Source organism: Castanea sativa, chromosome 12 (assembly GCF_040712315.1).
Source record: "Castanea sativa cultivar Marrone di Chiusa Pesio chromosome 12, ASM4071231v1".
NCBI lineage: Eukaryota > Viridiplantae > Streptophyta > Magnoliopsida > Fagales > Fagaceae > Castanea > Castanea sativa.
Genome location: NC_134024.1, coordinates 6424247 through 6440075, shown reverse-complemented (window position 1 = coordinate 6440075; position 15829 = coordinate 6424247). Strand labels below are relative to the sequence as shown.

The following is a 15829-nucleotide window of genomic DNA, read 5'->3' as shown; positions in this document are numbered from 1 at the left end:
ATGATCATATTAAGAGAACACCATACAGGTACACAACACGTGTCCATCACGCGCCATACTTAGATTTGAAATCTAACTGTTGGATTTGAAGAGTGTAACGAAAGGCTAATTCTAGTAGATTATTGTCACAATCAAATGGTTGGATTTAGAGAAAAGTGCGGTCAAAGTTTAGTTAAAGTTGGTCCAACCCCATTAAACTTAATAGATGGTCTCAAGACCTCTGGACTTGGTGAAATTCATATTCAAATCATGATCATTGGGATTGAAGAGTATGGTGACATATTGGTGCTAGTGAATTTTAAGACCAATTGGATGGTCAAATTAAGAGAACATACACAACACATGTCCATCACGCGCTATACTTAGATTTGAAATCTAACCATTGGATTTGAAGAGTGTAATGAATGGTTAATTCTGATAAATTATGGTTACAATCAAATGATTGGATTTAGAGAAATACGCAATCAAAATCTAATTAAAATTGGTCAAACCTAGTCAAACTTAATAGATGATCTAATCCAATTTTATATCCTAAAAGAAATTCTCATTTATATTATTTTCTACTACTGCTAAGTTTTATTTTTATTTTTTAATACTTTGAAAATTTTAAACAGGGAACACCCAAATAGCTCTGTAAATTTAGCATAACACAAACAAATTCACAATTTATTTGCAAAATTCCTTAAGACCCAATTCAAGTATTACGAATACAATTTTTTTAAAAAAAAGACTAATTACCCAAAAAAGAAAATATGATATCATTGAGATTAAAAAAGAAAAAAAGAACTAATTTTCACCTTGCTTCGTCGGTATCGTCAATGGCAAAAGCCAAGCTTTTGGCTTCATCCAAGCCTTGATGGCTATTTTTGGGGCTTCAATCGGCTAGCAGCGGCGGTGAGTGCTAGTAGAGAGAGAACCAATTTGGGTTTTGAGAGTGAGGATGCATGGCGGTGGTGGGAAGATCGATATCGTTGGGTTTGAGAGCGACAAGAGATTTTGAGAGTGAGAGAGAGTGTGTTTTTTTTAGAGGGAGACAAACAGACGAGGAATGAAAAGGTTGGGGGGCTAAATTGATAGGCTTAAGCGAGGGAAAAGACAAAAAAACAGAGGAAAAAAATTGGACCAAAAATGTGTTTTGGCAATTAACAGCGTGTTTCGATTGAGTGGAATAGGATGTAAGAGAAGAGAAAATTACTTTTGTACCCATAGATTTTTGTTACTTTCTCTATTTCATTAGGACATAAATGTAAAAAAAACATCCATTTTTCTTTTCATTTCTCTTTTATTTGCAACCCAAACAAAAAAAAAAGTTTAGCATATATATTTTATTCTTTTCTTTTCCCCTTCCCTCCTTTATACCAAACATGCACGAGAGAAACATTTTTTTTTTTCCTTTCTTTTCCCTTTCTTTTTTCTTTTCTCTTCCTCTACTTACAACCAAACATAGCCAAACACAGAGTAAAAAGTCTATTGCGGCAATCACCCAACCACCACTATAACTAAGAAAACATGCTACAAAAAGGCATATATTGTGGCAATTTGGTACACCACCGCTATAACTAAGTCAAATGCCGCTAAAACATAGTTTATTGCAGCATTTTTGTATACCGCCACTATAGAACACTGCAAAAGGCTATATCTATTGCGACAATTCAATAGAAAGCCACTATAACTAAGTCAAACGCCGTTAAAACATATATATTACAGTGGTTTTATATACCACCACTATAGTACGCCGCAAAAGGCTATATCTATTGCGGCGGTTCAATGGAACACCGCTATAACTAAGTCAAATGTCGTTAAAACACATATATTGCAGCAGTTTTATATACCGCTACTATAGTACGCCGCAAAGGCTATATCTATTGCGGCAGTTTAATGAAACGCCACAATATATCTCATGCACAGGAGCGGTTCAAAAAAGCGCCGCAATATGTGACATATAGCTGCAGTTTTTGTGACCACCACAATAACTCATTTTTCTTGTAGTGATCCTTCGGTTGAAGGAACCAAGTTAGGAGAGTTCAAGGACTTAGATACTACATCATAGAAAGCTTTCAATCCTCTCCATGCAATATGGATCGAGTAAGCGTTGCTAGTGGAAAATGTTTTTTTTTTTTAATCTTTAGTCGATGCCCTCCATTGTCATCCGTTAGTAGATCAAAAAAGTACCTTGCGTCCTTTAAGATTGACTGAAAGTTGTATGAGCTGAGTTTCTAGGAAAACCTTTCATATGGAGGTAGAATGTTCTAGTAGACAAATATAGTATACATTATAAGCCTGTCATTTAATGGCAACCACATATAAACAATGGCAAGACTTAGGTACAGTATTTAAGTGTTACTTCTTAGGTTCCCCTCTTAAAATTCTGTTATGTGGATTTTTCCTCATGAGATGGAAGGATATTTTTTTGTTAAGTAGTCACATGGCTCAATCTTAAATGAAAAACTTAAGGAACAACACCTAAAGTATTGTATAGTGGATAAACAATATAAGGATAATTTATATAGTGGGTAAACAGTATTAATTTTGGGTTTTCTTACTGTTTTCAACTATTAGAAAACCCAAAATTTACAGCCAACACTTAACCAATCAATCGTAGCATCACCATTAATATCAACCAACAATACAGGCTCATAGACTTAACACCAAACACCAAAATCAACCAACAATACAGACTTAGACTCATCACAAAAATCAACAATACTCATTGCCAAAATCAACCTACAATATAGGCTCATTGACTCATATAGGCACATGGACTCATCTCCAAAATCAACCAACAAGCACTTACATGATCAAAGAAACTAATATATTACATAAATGAGACCTACAAAACAAAACTCAGACACCAAAAAACCAACAAAGTTCATAAGCCACACAAGATTGGGTTATTCAAAAACAAATACACAAGATAGTTCATCAAGAAAAAAAAAATACAACAAATTGGATCCTTAATATTTGATCCATCTACAATCTTTGCCTATAGTTTAGAAATTCGAAAAAAAAAAAAAAAAAAAAAAAAAAAAAAAAAACCTCAGTTATGATACTGTGACCCATATTTTCTTTGGCTTTCTTTGCCTACTTCGAATGGGGTTTAGTGTTATTAGAAGTTGGTGTTGAAGCTTAAGAGGAAATGTGGTTTTGTCATTTGTGTAAAATTGGAAGTTGGTATTGAAGAGTCAAGAGGAAAGGTGGTGTTACGAAGTTGATACTAAGGAAAAGGGGTGTTATATCTTTTATTGAGAATCAACAAGTGGTTATGTTACGGACAAGAAATTTAGACATAAAAAAAATAAAAATAAAAACGTGGTTTTGGTGTTATTTGCTTTAGTTCACTGATAAGAGAAAGTGTCAATTAAAGTGAATGATATACAAGTAAATTTGCGTGCATGAATATCTTGGGTCAATTCTAACTATTAGAGTTTGTATATGGGACTAGATATGGCAAAACGGGTCAGAATTTTCTGATCCAACCCGACTTGACCCGAAAATATCTTATCCAAACCCGATTTTTGTGACCCGAAGCAAAAACTGGTTGACTTGTGACCCAACCCGTGTTTTTTGAGGGTCAACCTGACCCAACCTGCGGCCCGACCCGACCCAAACTCGAACCATTTTTTAAACTTATTTTTTTTGGTAAAAAATAAAATAAAATAAAGACAATATTGGTTTAATTGTTTGTTGTGAGCTTTAAGAAAAAATGGTGACATTTACATAACTACATGCAAATTAATTGAAAGATAAATGGTTGAGCATTCTATAATGAGTAAAGATTTTTAGATATCAAATAACAAAGTACATGCCAAGATAATCTGATTGCAATAGAGTTAAAAATATAGATCTAAAATTGTAGACATGTGTGAGAAACATTTACTAGTGTGAAAATAGTGAAGCCAAAGTATCAAATTACCATAAATTATGAATGCTTAGACCTATTTTTTAACAATTTATGTCCAAAATAAACGACTTTTCAAAATAAATTATGATATTTCCTAGAGTGTTTGTTGCTTAACAATAATATGATATTCATAAAAGAGACAATATATAAATAAGTAAACAATCAAACTTTAATGTATATCTCAAATTGAAATACAATGCCAACCATAATTGATAATAGATTATAAAATTAATTTTCAAGATTATAAATTTCTTATATGTTTTTATTCTTTGTCAATTGAGTTATCTAATAAGTCATTTGTAATTTTGTTTTATATTTTGGAATGTTGATATTGTGTAGAAATAAAACTTGTGTATTTGTTTTACTTATCTTTGTATTTTTTTTTTTAAGATAGCAATGTTATGATTTTTATAATTTTAAAATTATTGAATAAGTATTAATAAGTTTAACTGATTTCATTCTTGATATAAATGATGAATTCAAAGTAATGTATTTTACACTAAGTAATTTATTGCATGACTTTCCAAATGGCAAATACATGTGAAAAATACAAGTCAACCCGACCCAACCCGACCCGCAACCCGATTGACCCAAACCCGTTTTTAACCCACTTAAAATGACATGTTTTTGACCCGCAACCCGTTTGACCTGCAAACCAATTGACCCAACCCGCCCATTTTGCCATGTCTATATGGGATTGTGCTATAGGTCATTCATGTAAATATTAGGATAAGCTACAAGTAGTTTAGTTGTGTAATGTAGTTAGTTATATAATTAGTTTGTTGAATACATCTGTCAAGTTTGTTAGGTTAGTTAGTTTTGATTACAACTTTCCCGTCTCTAGTCTATGTATATAAAAGGGGCAAAGCTTGATTATTGTACATACATTTTCATTCAATACAAAATTCATTCACTCACTCTCTCTCTCTCTAAACTACAATTCCACCATTGTTGAAGTTGTGTGATCTGTATTCTAACATAGTATCAAAGCAGAGCTAATTCAGAGAATCTTCAATTTGGTATTCTCTGAGATTATTAGTTCAATTACCTAGTTCCTTTTCTTTGCTTAGTGCTTTCTCGTGAATCAAGTAAAAATTTCTCGATTGTATTTCTCTTGTTTCTGCACTGAGTTTTCACTTCTAAATCTTGATTTCTTTCTACATACAATAGCAATTGAAATTCTTGATTTAGGGTTTTCAGTTACTATTTAATGGATTGTGTTATTGCATCATCAATTGCCAAGATCTTGGGTTGGTTCTTGATCCTCTGTTTAATCAACAAGTTTCTGAGTTGATCCTTTGTAATCGAGTAGTTTGGTTTCTGAAAACAATCCTTGATTGTTTTCTCATTGATCTATGGTTGTATTTGTGTATCTTGGTTTCAATTGCCTCTGTTCTTGATTGAATCTTGGCTTCAATTGCATCTATACTTGCTGCTTGATTGCAATAGAAGATGGTACAGAGTACTTCTAGTGCCTCTAACTCTTCAACCATGGGAGAATGCCTCTAGTCCTTATTATCTATCTAATAGTGATAACCATGGGATGTCACTTGTGGTTCAACACCTCACTAAGGAAAATTATAGTGCTTGGAGTAGAGCAGTTCTCATCTCTTTGGATGCTAAAACCAAGATAGACTTTATTAATGGTTCTATACCAAAACCATAGTCAATTGATCGTCCATGCTATGCAGCTTGGTGCAAGTGCAATAGCACTGTTTTGGCTTGGCTATTCAATTCAATCTCTAAAGATTTACAACTTAGTGTTGTGTATTTCAAGACAGCTAGAGAAGTCTGGCTTGATTTGCAATATAGATATTGATGAGTAGCGCATGAATGGTCGTCTCTAACTCGCAAACCGTCTATAACAATGACGAGTAAAAATGCAGACAAGTGTGAGCACATTAATTCCAGACAGTATTCAATGATTGAGTGATAAATGAGCACGAAACTGTTATCTCCGTCCATATGATGTGCAGTTAAAGATCGGTTACTGACAGCAAACGTAGGGATTAAATGGCCATCATTGAGCATTAAATCTACCAGCTACAGTGTAACGTTAGACTGAGCATTAATTCAGCATAAGGCTATATAAAGCCAGGAAAAACAAGTAAAAGGGGACAGATTTACACATTACAGAATTGAGATTCCTAAATAGTTGAAGCTAACTTGAGTATCGGAGAGTCCTTGGCATGCTCCAAACTGGTGTCATTATCTATTTGGTGCTTTCTCTTTCACAGGATATCAGGTCATCTATCGTACCGATGAAGAACATGCTGACGAGGTGAAATCGTGCTTCATCAGTTTGCCACCATCTGTGGGAAATCGACCTTAAGCTGTTGAACTCCCTGCTGACTAAGTTCAGTAGAATTGATGGACTCAAACACTATTCCTCCACCAAATTCGGTGGTAATGGCTCAGCAAACCTAAGCACTAACAACTAATGTGCAAGAATTGATGAAACAGAAAGAAGACTTGAAGTGAAAGGCGGATCCTGAGGGCACGAGTCTGTCGCAGTTTCGGCGTAATTGCAACGACAACGGCAACGAAGCTCAAAGCCCAGGAATAGCAAAAGAGAAATTTCAAAATACACCACGCACTCAATTCATGGCAGTGATTAAATGGTGAAGAACATGAGAAAAAAGCTAGAAGAGGTCAAAAACGCCATGAAGGGTAAGACCGCAGTAAACCTTGACGACATGATCAAAAGAACAGACTCACCCTTCACTACTGGCATTCTAGAGTGCCCTTTGCCTCCCAAATTTCGTCTACCTCAACTGGAGGTTTATGATGGCACGAAGGACCCCTTGGATCACATAGGGGCATTCAAGACAATTCTAAGCCTCTAGTAGACCCCAGATGAAATTATATGCAGGACATTCCTGGCCAACCTTAGGGGAGTAGCAAGGGTCTGGTTCAGTAAACTGCTAGCGACATCTATTGCAAATTTTGATTAGCTGAGCGACTCCTTTGTTCGTCATTTCATTGGGGGTCAACAACATAAGAAGTCCACCTCTTACCTGTTAACTGTGAAATAGCAGGAAGGGGAAACCTTAAGAGAGTATGTAAAACATTTCAACAAAGCAGTGTTGGAAACTGATGAAGCGGACGACCAAGTGATAATGACGACCTTCCAAGCAGGGTTGAACAATCTTGATCTTGTTTTCTCTCTAGGGAAGACTCCTCCAACTTCAATGACATACTTGTTGTTCAAAGCACAAAAGTACATGATGGGGAAGATGCACTAACTGCAAAGGGATTGACGGGTTAGCGAAAGAAAGAAGAAACCGTTGAGCCCCAAGGCAAGAAGAGAGATCATAAGGATAATCTCACAAATGCGAAGACCAGCAAAGGTGGTTCTAGTATGATATTTTATTATTTTATTTTGACCTAAAAAGAATTAACACCTCAACAATTGTGAAAATAGTGTGCCAGTTTGTGGTGTTAATATTTTATTATAATGTGAAACTGAGCAAATTGGACAAACAAAAAATAATATAGCAAATCTACTACAGCTTTATGCATTCACCAAAAAAAAAAAAGGCCAACAAAATAATGAAAATTAAACAAACCAAAACTATTGTAACGAAATTAATATTGCTTTTCCCATTTACTCTTTTTATATATATAAATATACATTGCACTTACAATGTAAATTTATATTGTAAACACATAAAAATTGGCAAATATTGTACATATTTGCAAAATTTGTACAATTTTTTTTTTTTTTACAAATGTATATAATATTTGTCATTTTTTGTGTGTATACAATATAAGCTTACATTACAAGTAGAAAGTAAACATATAAAGATTCTTAAAAAACACAAACAAGCAAACAAACAGAACAAACCAATGCACTGTAGTATTGAGCACTGTAGCACTAACTCATTGGCTCTTTTTTATATATTGTGGTGCTTGATTAGTTAGCTGCATTTAGTATCTATTAAATTATGTTTTTAAAAAATAAAATCAAACTATCTCAAAAACACACGCATACACATCAATTTGGGCACATAAAGAGAAGTTTAAAGAAAATTAAATAAAAATTGTTGTACATTTGCTTAAGTGGTCCTACAGTATTCAAAACAACTTTAATTGCAATAACTCATTATTGATACTCTATAAAGACATCTAATACTTTATTTGCATAGGCATTTCAGACTGTAAGCTTGTAATCTAGCGAACCAAGTATTAAATGATAAATTAAAAGATTAACATGGTGTTCAGGCTTGGTCCGAGCTTGTCTTGAGCTCACTTATAATGCTTGAACTCGAACTTTTAATCCAAGTAGTTTGAGCTCAAGCTGTCAATCAAGCTCAGTTTCAAACTTTATTCATTTAAAAAAAAAAATACGGACTAAGATGCTTGAGAGGTGCCAAATATACTAACATAGCTGAATAGCTACTATCTGGTATATACATTTTATGATACTTTTTCCCAACCTTTAAAACATACTGACTATTTTCGTATGAGTGCTCAGTGATGGAAGAATCAGTTATGTAGTAATATAAATACAACCAGACTAAAGCTACAACATGAAATCTTCTACTTCTGCAAAATGCAAATAAATAAAAAAACGGTTCAAGTGTCCAAAATCTTAGCACATCATTTTAACATTATAGTCCTGCAACTTTGACCTTAGACCATCAAGTGTAGTAAATAGTTACTCTATAGAGTACATTGTAGGCAAGCTACTACCATATTTAAGGCTACATTGGATGCTGCTTCACATTAATGGTTTTTGGTTTTATCTTCTGAGTCGTCAGTGCATTTGGTGCTCCTTGGTCCTCTACTCCTCTTGAGTCTGGACATTATACTGCATGGTGCCTAATTTAGAGTATTCACATACAGGAAACTAGGAATACTTTTTTTTTCTTCTTTTTTTAACCCAAGCTTTACCGAACATTGAAGAACTAGATAATGTCAATGAGTTTTTTTATTTGCTCTTTTTTTTTGGAGGGGGTTAATAAAATGAAAGGATTTAAACCCAAGCTCTACATAACATAGAAGGACTAAATAATATCAATAAATTACAAAACTCTTTACGGACAAAACTTTTTACAAACCATAGATCTTTCCCTAAAGATTGAGAGTCTCATATACAGAAAAAAAAAAAGTCAATGTAATGAACATTGACCTTTTTGAGTGGTGACAATAATGCATGAGTCTAGAAACTTTTTCACATTCTAAAACATTCAAGACCCCTCTACAAACTTATCCCCTAGTTTTTGTTTTGTTTTGCCTATATAATATTTCAAATCCCATCTGTTTCCTATGCAAAAACGAATATACCTCTTCCCAAAGCCGGAACTTCAATTGTATATTTTGCATTTCTTCTTGTGCGCAGTCTCTCTTTAGAAAGAAAAAAAAAAAACACTATGGCTTCAACATTATCTTGGTCATGTTCACCTATGCTATCATCATCAAACAAAGCCATGGCTTCAATTGAAGCCAACAGTACTGTGCCTTGTGGCTATGTTGCCTTTCCAATACCAAAGAATTTTGGTAGCAAAAGGGGGACAAGGTTGTCAATGGTGAGAGCTCAGACTGCGGCTGGTGAAGAAAATAAGGACACGTCTCAGTCTGTGGATGTTCATGTCAGTAAGGGAAACCAAGGGACCTCAGTGGAGAGGAGGCCTAGACGGGTGGTGGATATTTCAAACTTTGGTGAGTCTTTCTTTTTGACACTAAGTTTTTAGTTTGGTAAATTGACAGTTTGACACATTTAATTTGCTTGTCTTTTTGTTGTGTCCATTTCTTTCCAACTCAGAAACTGGTGAATTCTAGTGGGTTCTGATAGATACAGACACTGAGTCACAATTAGATCAACCTGCCTTATAAGGAAAAGGAGGAAAAACTAAAAAACATAAGAAAAGTAAAAATAATTGGAATTTTTCTGATGATAGATCTTAATCAATTTGCTATGTTCTCGACATGAGTGATTATGATTCTTGATTAAACCTGTCAAGTATAACAATTAGTTTGCTGATCAATCGAAATAACATGTGTTCCACCAACCTTAGCACCTTACCTGTTTAACAACAACAATAATAATAATAATTGATAATAACACGACCACTGCTAAGTAAAGCAACAATAGGGTTTATTTCAGTTGTGCCATGGTATTTGAATTAGCTCTTTTTTTTATATATAGTTTTTAAGCTTATTTGTTTTGTATATTAATTTTTTCCTTACGTTTTGTCATACAATTGTATTTTTTTCAACTTAAAACGTATTACTGTGCCTTTGGGAACACCTAATTCAATAGATTTGAAGGGTATTTTGAGTTTTAGATTTTGAAGGGTATGTTGTAAACTCGAAGCTTCCAAGTTCCATCCACCACAATTGATTCACGGGATTTTTGGGATGTTACATGGGTAAAAAATGGAATAACCAGGCTTATTTCAATGTAAAATGTTTTTTAGTAGAAAATGTTTTCTTTTTTAGTAGAAAATGTTTTCTTTTCCTGCTTTTGGTATGACGTAAAATGAAAATATTTTCTTATCTTACAAACCGATCCAATATCCCCACACATGATCCAACCCACTAGATTGGTGCAACCGCGACGGGGTCCACCTACAAATCAACTTAGTTTGCTCAAAGCTAACCGCCTCCACCCACAAACAACACAATTGGTGCACAACCACCATTAGCTCAACCCGAGTCATGAATTTGGCAAAACCCTGTCACAAATTAGCACAAACCTAGTCACAAATTGCCACCTCCCAACGCCAATGACCATTGCTTGCATGTGAGACTGCATTGTTGATTCCTATGTGTGAGAAAGAATGAATGAGGGTTGGGGGAGGGGGGTTATGCAAGCCCAAGCTGGAAGAGGGATTTGTGCGAGTCAGAAAATGAATTTCCAAATATTTTTTTGTCAAGCATTTTACAAGTTTTACACATTTTTTTGTCATAAAAAAAATATTTTTAGGTTTTATCAAGATTTACAACAAAACAAGCACCGAAAAATATCTAGAAAAAATATTTTATAATAAAACAAACGGAATGTCAAGCAAAAAGTTAATTCAAACACATACTTGTTTGGTGTTCACAAAAGCATCACTTAGGAGTATGAAAACTTAGGTCATAATTAAAGACTAAGGAGTAGAGAGACATCTCCATGAAATTTGCTTCTTTTTTCCTCTCAATTCTTTTCAGTTAAGAACTAGGGAACTTCTGTTTTTTGTTTATACTTGGTTGAGTAAAGAATATGCCAAGAACATGGAAATTTACACTTTGGTTAAGTCGATTTCTTTGTTCCAGGTTAATTAGTTATGAGAACCAAAAATACAGGTAAATTAGTTATAGATAGGAAGAGTTCTGCTTCTTCAGAGAATATGAACTAGAGAGAATCACATAAAACAGATTAGGATAGGATCTGAATCCGAGGAGAAAAGATAAAGCAAAAGACAAAATCAAGGCAAACAAATTAAAGGCTAGCTCGTTTGATGATTGTGACATACCAATTATATTATTTCATTTGAAATTCAAGACACAGCATCAGGTTGTACTTTATAGTTTAATTTTTAGTGGGTGGGCTACTTTTTACGTCCTTAAAAGAGTGATATGCTATCATTGTGTAGGGTAGCTGGTCAGTATCAAGAAATGTAAAGAGGGAAATTATACAAGGGATTGTAAAGAAAACTTAAATACCCCAATTCAATTTGACTTGTTCTTTACTGTTTTGTATGTTCCAATACTCAAGTAGCAAATTTTGTAACATCTTTCTCATCCAATTATTTGGATAGCTAGCTAGCTTTAAATACAAATGTCAAAAATTAAACAATGTTGCATGCAATTGTTACACAGGTCTCTGGGATCCGTTCTCTCCAATTAGGGCGTTGCGGCCAATGCTAGACACAATGGACCGTCTCTTTGATCAGACCACGACATTCCCTGGAGCACACCGGTCAGCATGGGATTGGCAAGCCCGTGCCAATTGGGATGTGGGAGAAGAGGAGAATGAGGTTAAGATGAGGTTTGACATGCCTTGACTTGATAAGGAGGATGTTAAGTTGTCAGTCGAGGACGATGTGCTTGTTATGAAAGGTGAGCACATGAAGGAAGGTAAAGATAATGACTCTTGGTCTTGGAGAAGCTTCAATTCTTATGACACACGTATTCAGCTTCCTGATAACTTGGAGAAGGATAAGATCAAAGCTGAGCTGAAGAATGGTGTTCTTTACATTTCCATTCCTAAGACCAAGGCAGAACGCAAGGTCATTGACGTGCAAATTCAGTGAAAGCAGAACATATATGAGATTTTTGTACTCGTATAAAAATAAAGAAGATTTCGTGGGGTTTTCTTTTTTTTTCTTTTTTTTTTTTGCTTTTAGTCATGATTGTTGTGAATAGAGTAATCTTCAATCCTACTTTTTTCTAAATCATAAGCTTTTTATTCTATTTCAGGTAATAATTGTATTCCCCCTTAAATGTTCAGCCTATTATTAATTAGTACATAACATGAGTGTAAATTTGATACATATCTTGGGGTGCCCTAGTAAAGTTATTATGACTTGGTTAGAATTAGAACGAAATATTAATAACCGATTAAAAATAAGTCATTATGATTTGGTTAGAGTAAGAATGAAATATTTTGATACTGATTAAAAATTAGAGTAATATTTCAGGTTTGCTATCCATTAAAATATCGGTGTTGGTGTCCAATAGCCGAGCGGAGAAAGCTTTAGGCAATGTTGTGGGCATGGTGGTCCTAGAAGAATCTTCTTCAAGGTTTGGTGTTTTCTTTAGTCAAATAATACTTTCCCCTTGAGATTTTGAAGAGAGAAATTTTAGACTGACTGAATGAAAGGCAATGTGGGCTGGTGTGTGTATAAATTAATATATAAACTATAAACTATATAGGTTTGGAGTTTGGACCATTTGGTTTTGTTTGTTTCGTGGCTAGCTAGGATTAAGATGACGCGTTGGTTTTAGTTGTGATTAGTAAAGCGTAATAAGTAAACATTAAACTTTGCATTGTTGCAAGCCTAGAGGAAAAGGAAGCCTAGCTCCTTTGTTTCAAGAAAATATCAAACTTGAAGATTTGGCTTGAACATCTATGCCCAAGGCGTCTCCGAAGGGTTTTTCAGACCATGTGGTACATTATCATTTGAAAGTGTAAGTAAAATCATGGACTTTTACACCAGGTCTTTATTGAATTTAATCTCAATATGAATGTGCACTCTACGTCAAGTATAACACATTGAAAGTCGTTGTCTTGGGTCATTTCCTTAATTTAGCCTTTTCTTCGCAGTCGGCAACACAAGTTTAGAGTTTAGAGGAAAAACCTAAATTAAGACTAAAACTACCCAGCCAATGACTCAGAAGTGACTTGGAATCTTGGTCAAGGATGAGGCCTCCTACTCCAAAAGGTCTAGGGTTACTTTTGGAGCAATCATCAAAGTTAATTTTTAACAATCAATTGTGACTTTAATGGAGAGGCCTAGATCAAGACTAAAACCACCGAACCATCAACTCAATTGTCCATCTTATGAGGATAAGATGTGATAACTTGTGTGGATAAGAAGGGATGGTGAGAGGTCTAAGTTGATTAAGAATATACTTGTTGCCAATAACATCTCAATGACATTCTTTGTTCTCATTCATTAAAAATATGACAATAACATCTCAATGACATTCTTTGTTCTCATTCATTAAAAATATGTGTTGGTTTTAGTTGTGATTGGTAAAGCGTAATAAGCAAACTTTAAACTTTGCATTGTTGCAAGGCTAGAGGAAAAGGAAGCGTAGCTCCTTTGTTTCAAGAAAATATCAAACTTGAAGATTTGGCTTGAACATCTATGCCCAAGGCGTCTCTAGAGGGTTTTTTTGACCATGTGGTACATTATCATTTGAAAGTGTTAAGTAAAATCATGGACTTTTACACCCAGTCCTTATTGAATTTAATCTCAATATGAATGTGCAATCTATGCCAAGTATAACACATTGAAAGACGTTGTCTTGGGTCACTTCCTTAATTTAGCCCTTTCTTCACAGTCGGCAAGACAAGTTTAGAGTTAAGAGGAAAAACCTAAATCAAGACTAAAACTACCCAACCAGTGACTCAAAAGTGACTTGGAATCTTGGTCAAGGATGAGGCCTCCTACTCCAAAAGGTCTAGGGTTACTTTTTAGACCTTTTGGAGCAATCATCAAAGTTAATTTTTAACAAACAATTGTGACATTAGTGGAGAAGCCTAGATCAAGACTAAAACCACCAAACCATCAACTCAATTGTCCATGTTATGAGGATAAGATGTGATAACTTGTGTGGATAAGAAGGGATGGTGAGAGGTCTAAGTTGATTAAAAATATACTTGTTGCCAATAACATCTCAATGACATTCTTTGTTCTCATTCATAAGGATAAGATGTGTTTGGATACTGTTTATTTTGCTAAAACTAAAAAATTATTGCTGAAAGTATTGTAGATAAAGGTAAAAATTAGTTGAAATAGTACAGTGGAGCCCATAAATAGTGCCAAAAAGTACAGTGGGGCCCATGAATAGTAGTAAAAATAATTCTCATTTTTCATCCCTACCCAAATGCACACTAGGACTCGATTCCCTCCTCCCTCGTTGTTATAATTATTGAATTATCAAAGAAAAAAACGTGGATAATGAACACGTAGTAGAGTGGATTAATTACGAAAGGGGAACTTATAGCACAATGCAAAAGGATTGTGTGCATTTCCACATGAAAAACAATAATTTTTTAAGGGCTTTAAGTTGCCATAATCAATTCCAAACTTTGAGTGATGCGACAGGTTACCTAAATTTATTCTTCTTAGATCAAAAGGAATAAAATGTTTATAAACAATGAAATCATGAGGTTATAGGGATAGCTGATAAGTGATTGCTCAATAGGCCTTGTTAAGTAGGATAGTTTCCCCATAAAAAATTTATAATTTATACTCCTTCCGTCCCAAATTGTTTGGCCTGTATTTCATTTTGGAATGTCCCAAAATTATGTCCTATTTGAAAAGTCAAACACCATTAATTTACTAACATCCCCATTATGCCCTTAATTTATTTGTGGGAGCATTTTTTTTTAAATTAAAAAAATTAATAACCTAAATTTTGAAATCCACTATACATGTCATATTTATTCAAATTTAAAATTTTTTTTTTTTAAAAAAAAAACCTTCAACAAAGAAAAACAAATTTGTTTAGAGATAAGGTAGTTAATGATGTTTCCCTATATAATTGGGTTTTTCTAACTAGGCCAAACAATTTGGGACGGAAGGAGTAAATTAATGAGGGAGTGTATGTTAATTTTGATATTTTAATGCATTTTATCATCCAATCAATCTATTAAATTATTAACTTTAATATTAGTTTTGGGTGCTAGGGTAACTAGTGTAGATTAATTCAGAATTTAGGTGTTGTTAAAAGGCGTTAATTACAAAACTTTATACTTTGAAGTAAGTAGAATAACCCCAAAATTTAAAGTGATGGCTGCAATTAATTAACCCTGAAGGTTTTGTGTGTGTGGAGAATCAACCCTAAATTTTTTTTTTTTGTTTTTTTTGAGATAGTTAAAATATACTGCTAACCTGTAACTCAAACCCTTTCTTCCCTGAACCCTCAAGCATTTTGTGCATGCTAAGTTGCTGACCTCTAATCAATATTGTTTGCTGAGAGTGTAAGAGTATTCAGACTTATACCTAACAATGTTTCAGCAGAGTGTTTCTCAATTATGGTATAATTTAATCCATTTAGTGCATTTGAGTGGTAAACTATATAGATGTTGATTTTATATATATATATATATATATATATAAAGAATGATTACACAGGTTTCCAAGGCCAACACAGCTGTTTCAGTATGATTGGCATGGATTACTTCTAAATCTTGCAAAAGGCCTTGCCATTCATCTTCTTCATATGCCCTTATATTTTCTTTTGAACCAGACAAGTTTTTAGTCC

General features: G+C 34.0%; 1 pseudogene; it reads left to right on the top strand.

Annotated features, from left to right (window-relative positions):
- Positions 1 to 9133: 9133 nt before the first annotated feature.
- Positions 9134 to 12314, top strand: LOC142620179 (small heat shock protein, chloroplastic-like; annotated as a pseudogene).
- The last annotated feature ends 3515 nt before the right edge of the window (positions 12315 to 15829 follow it).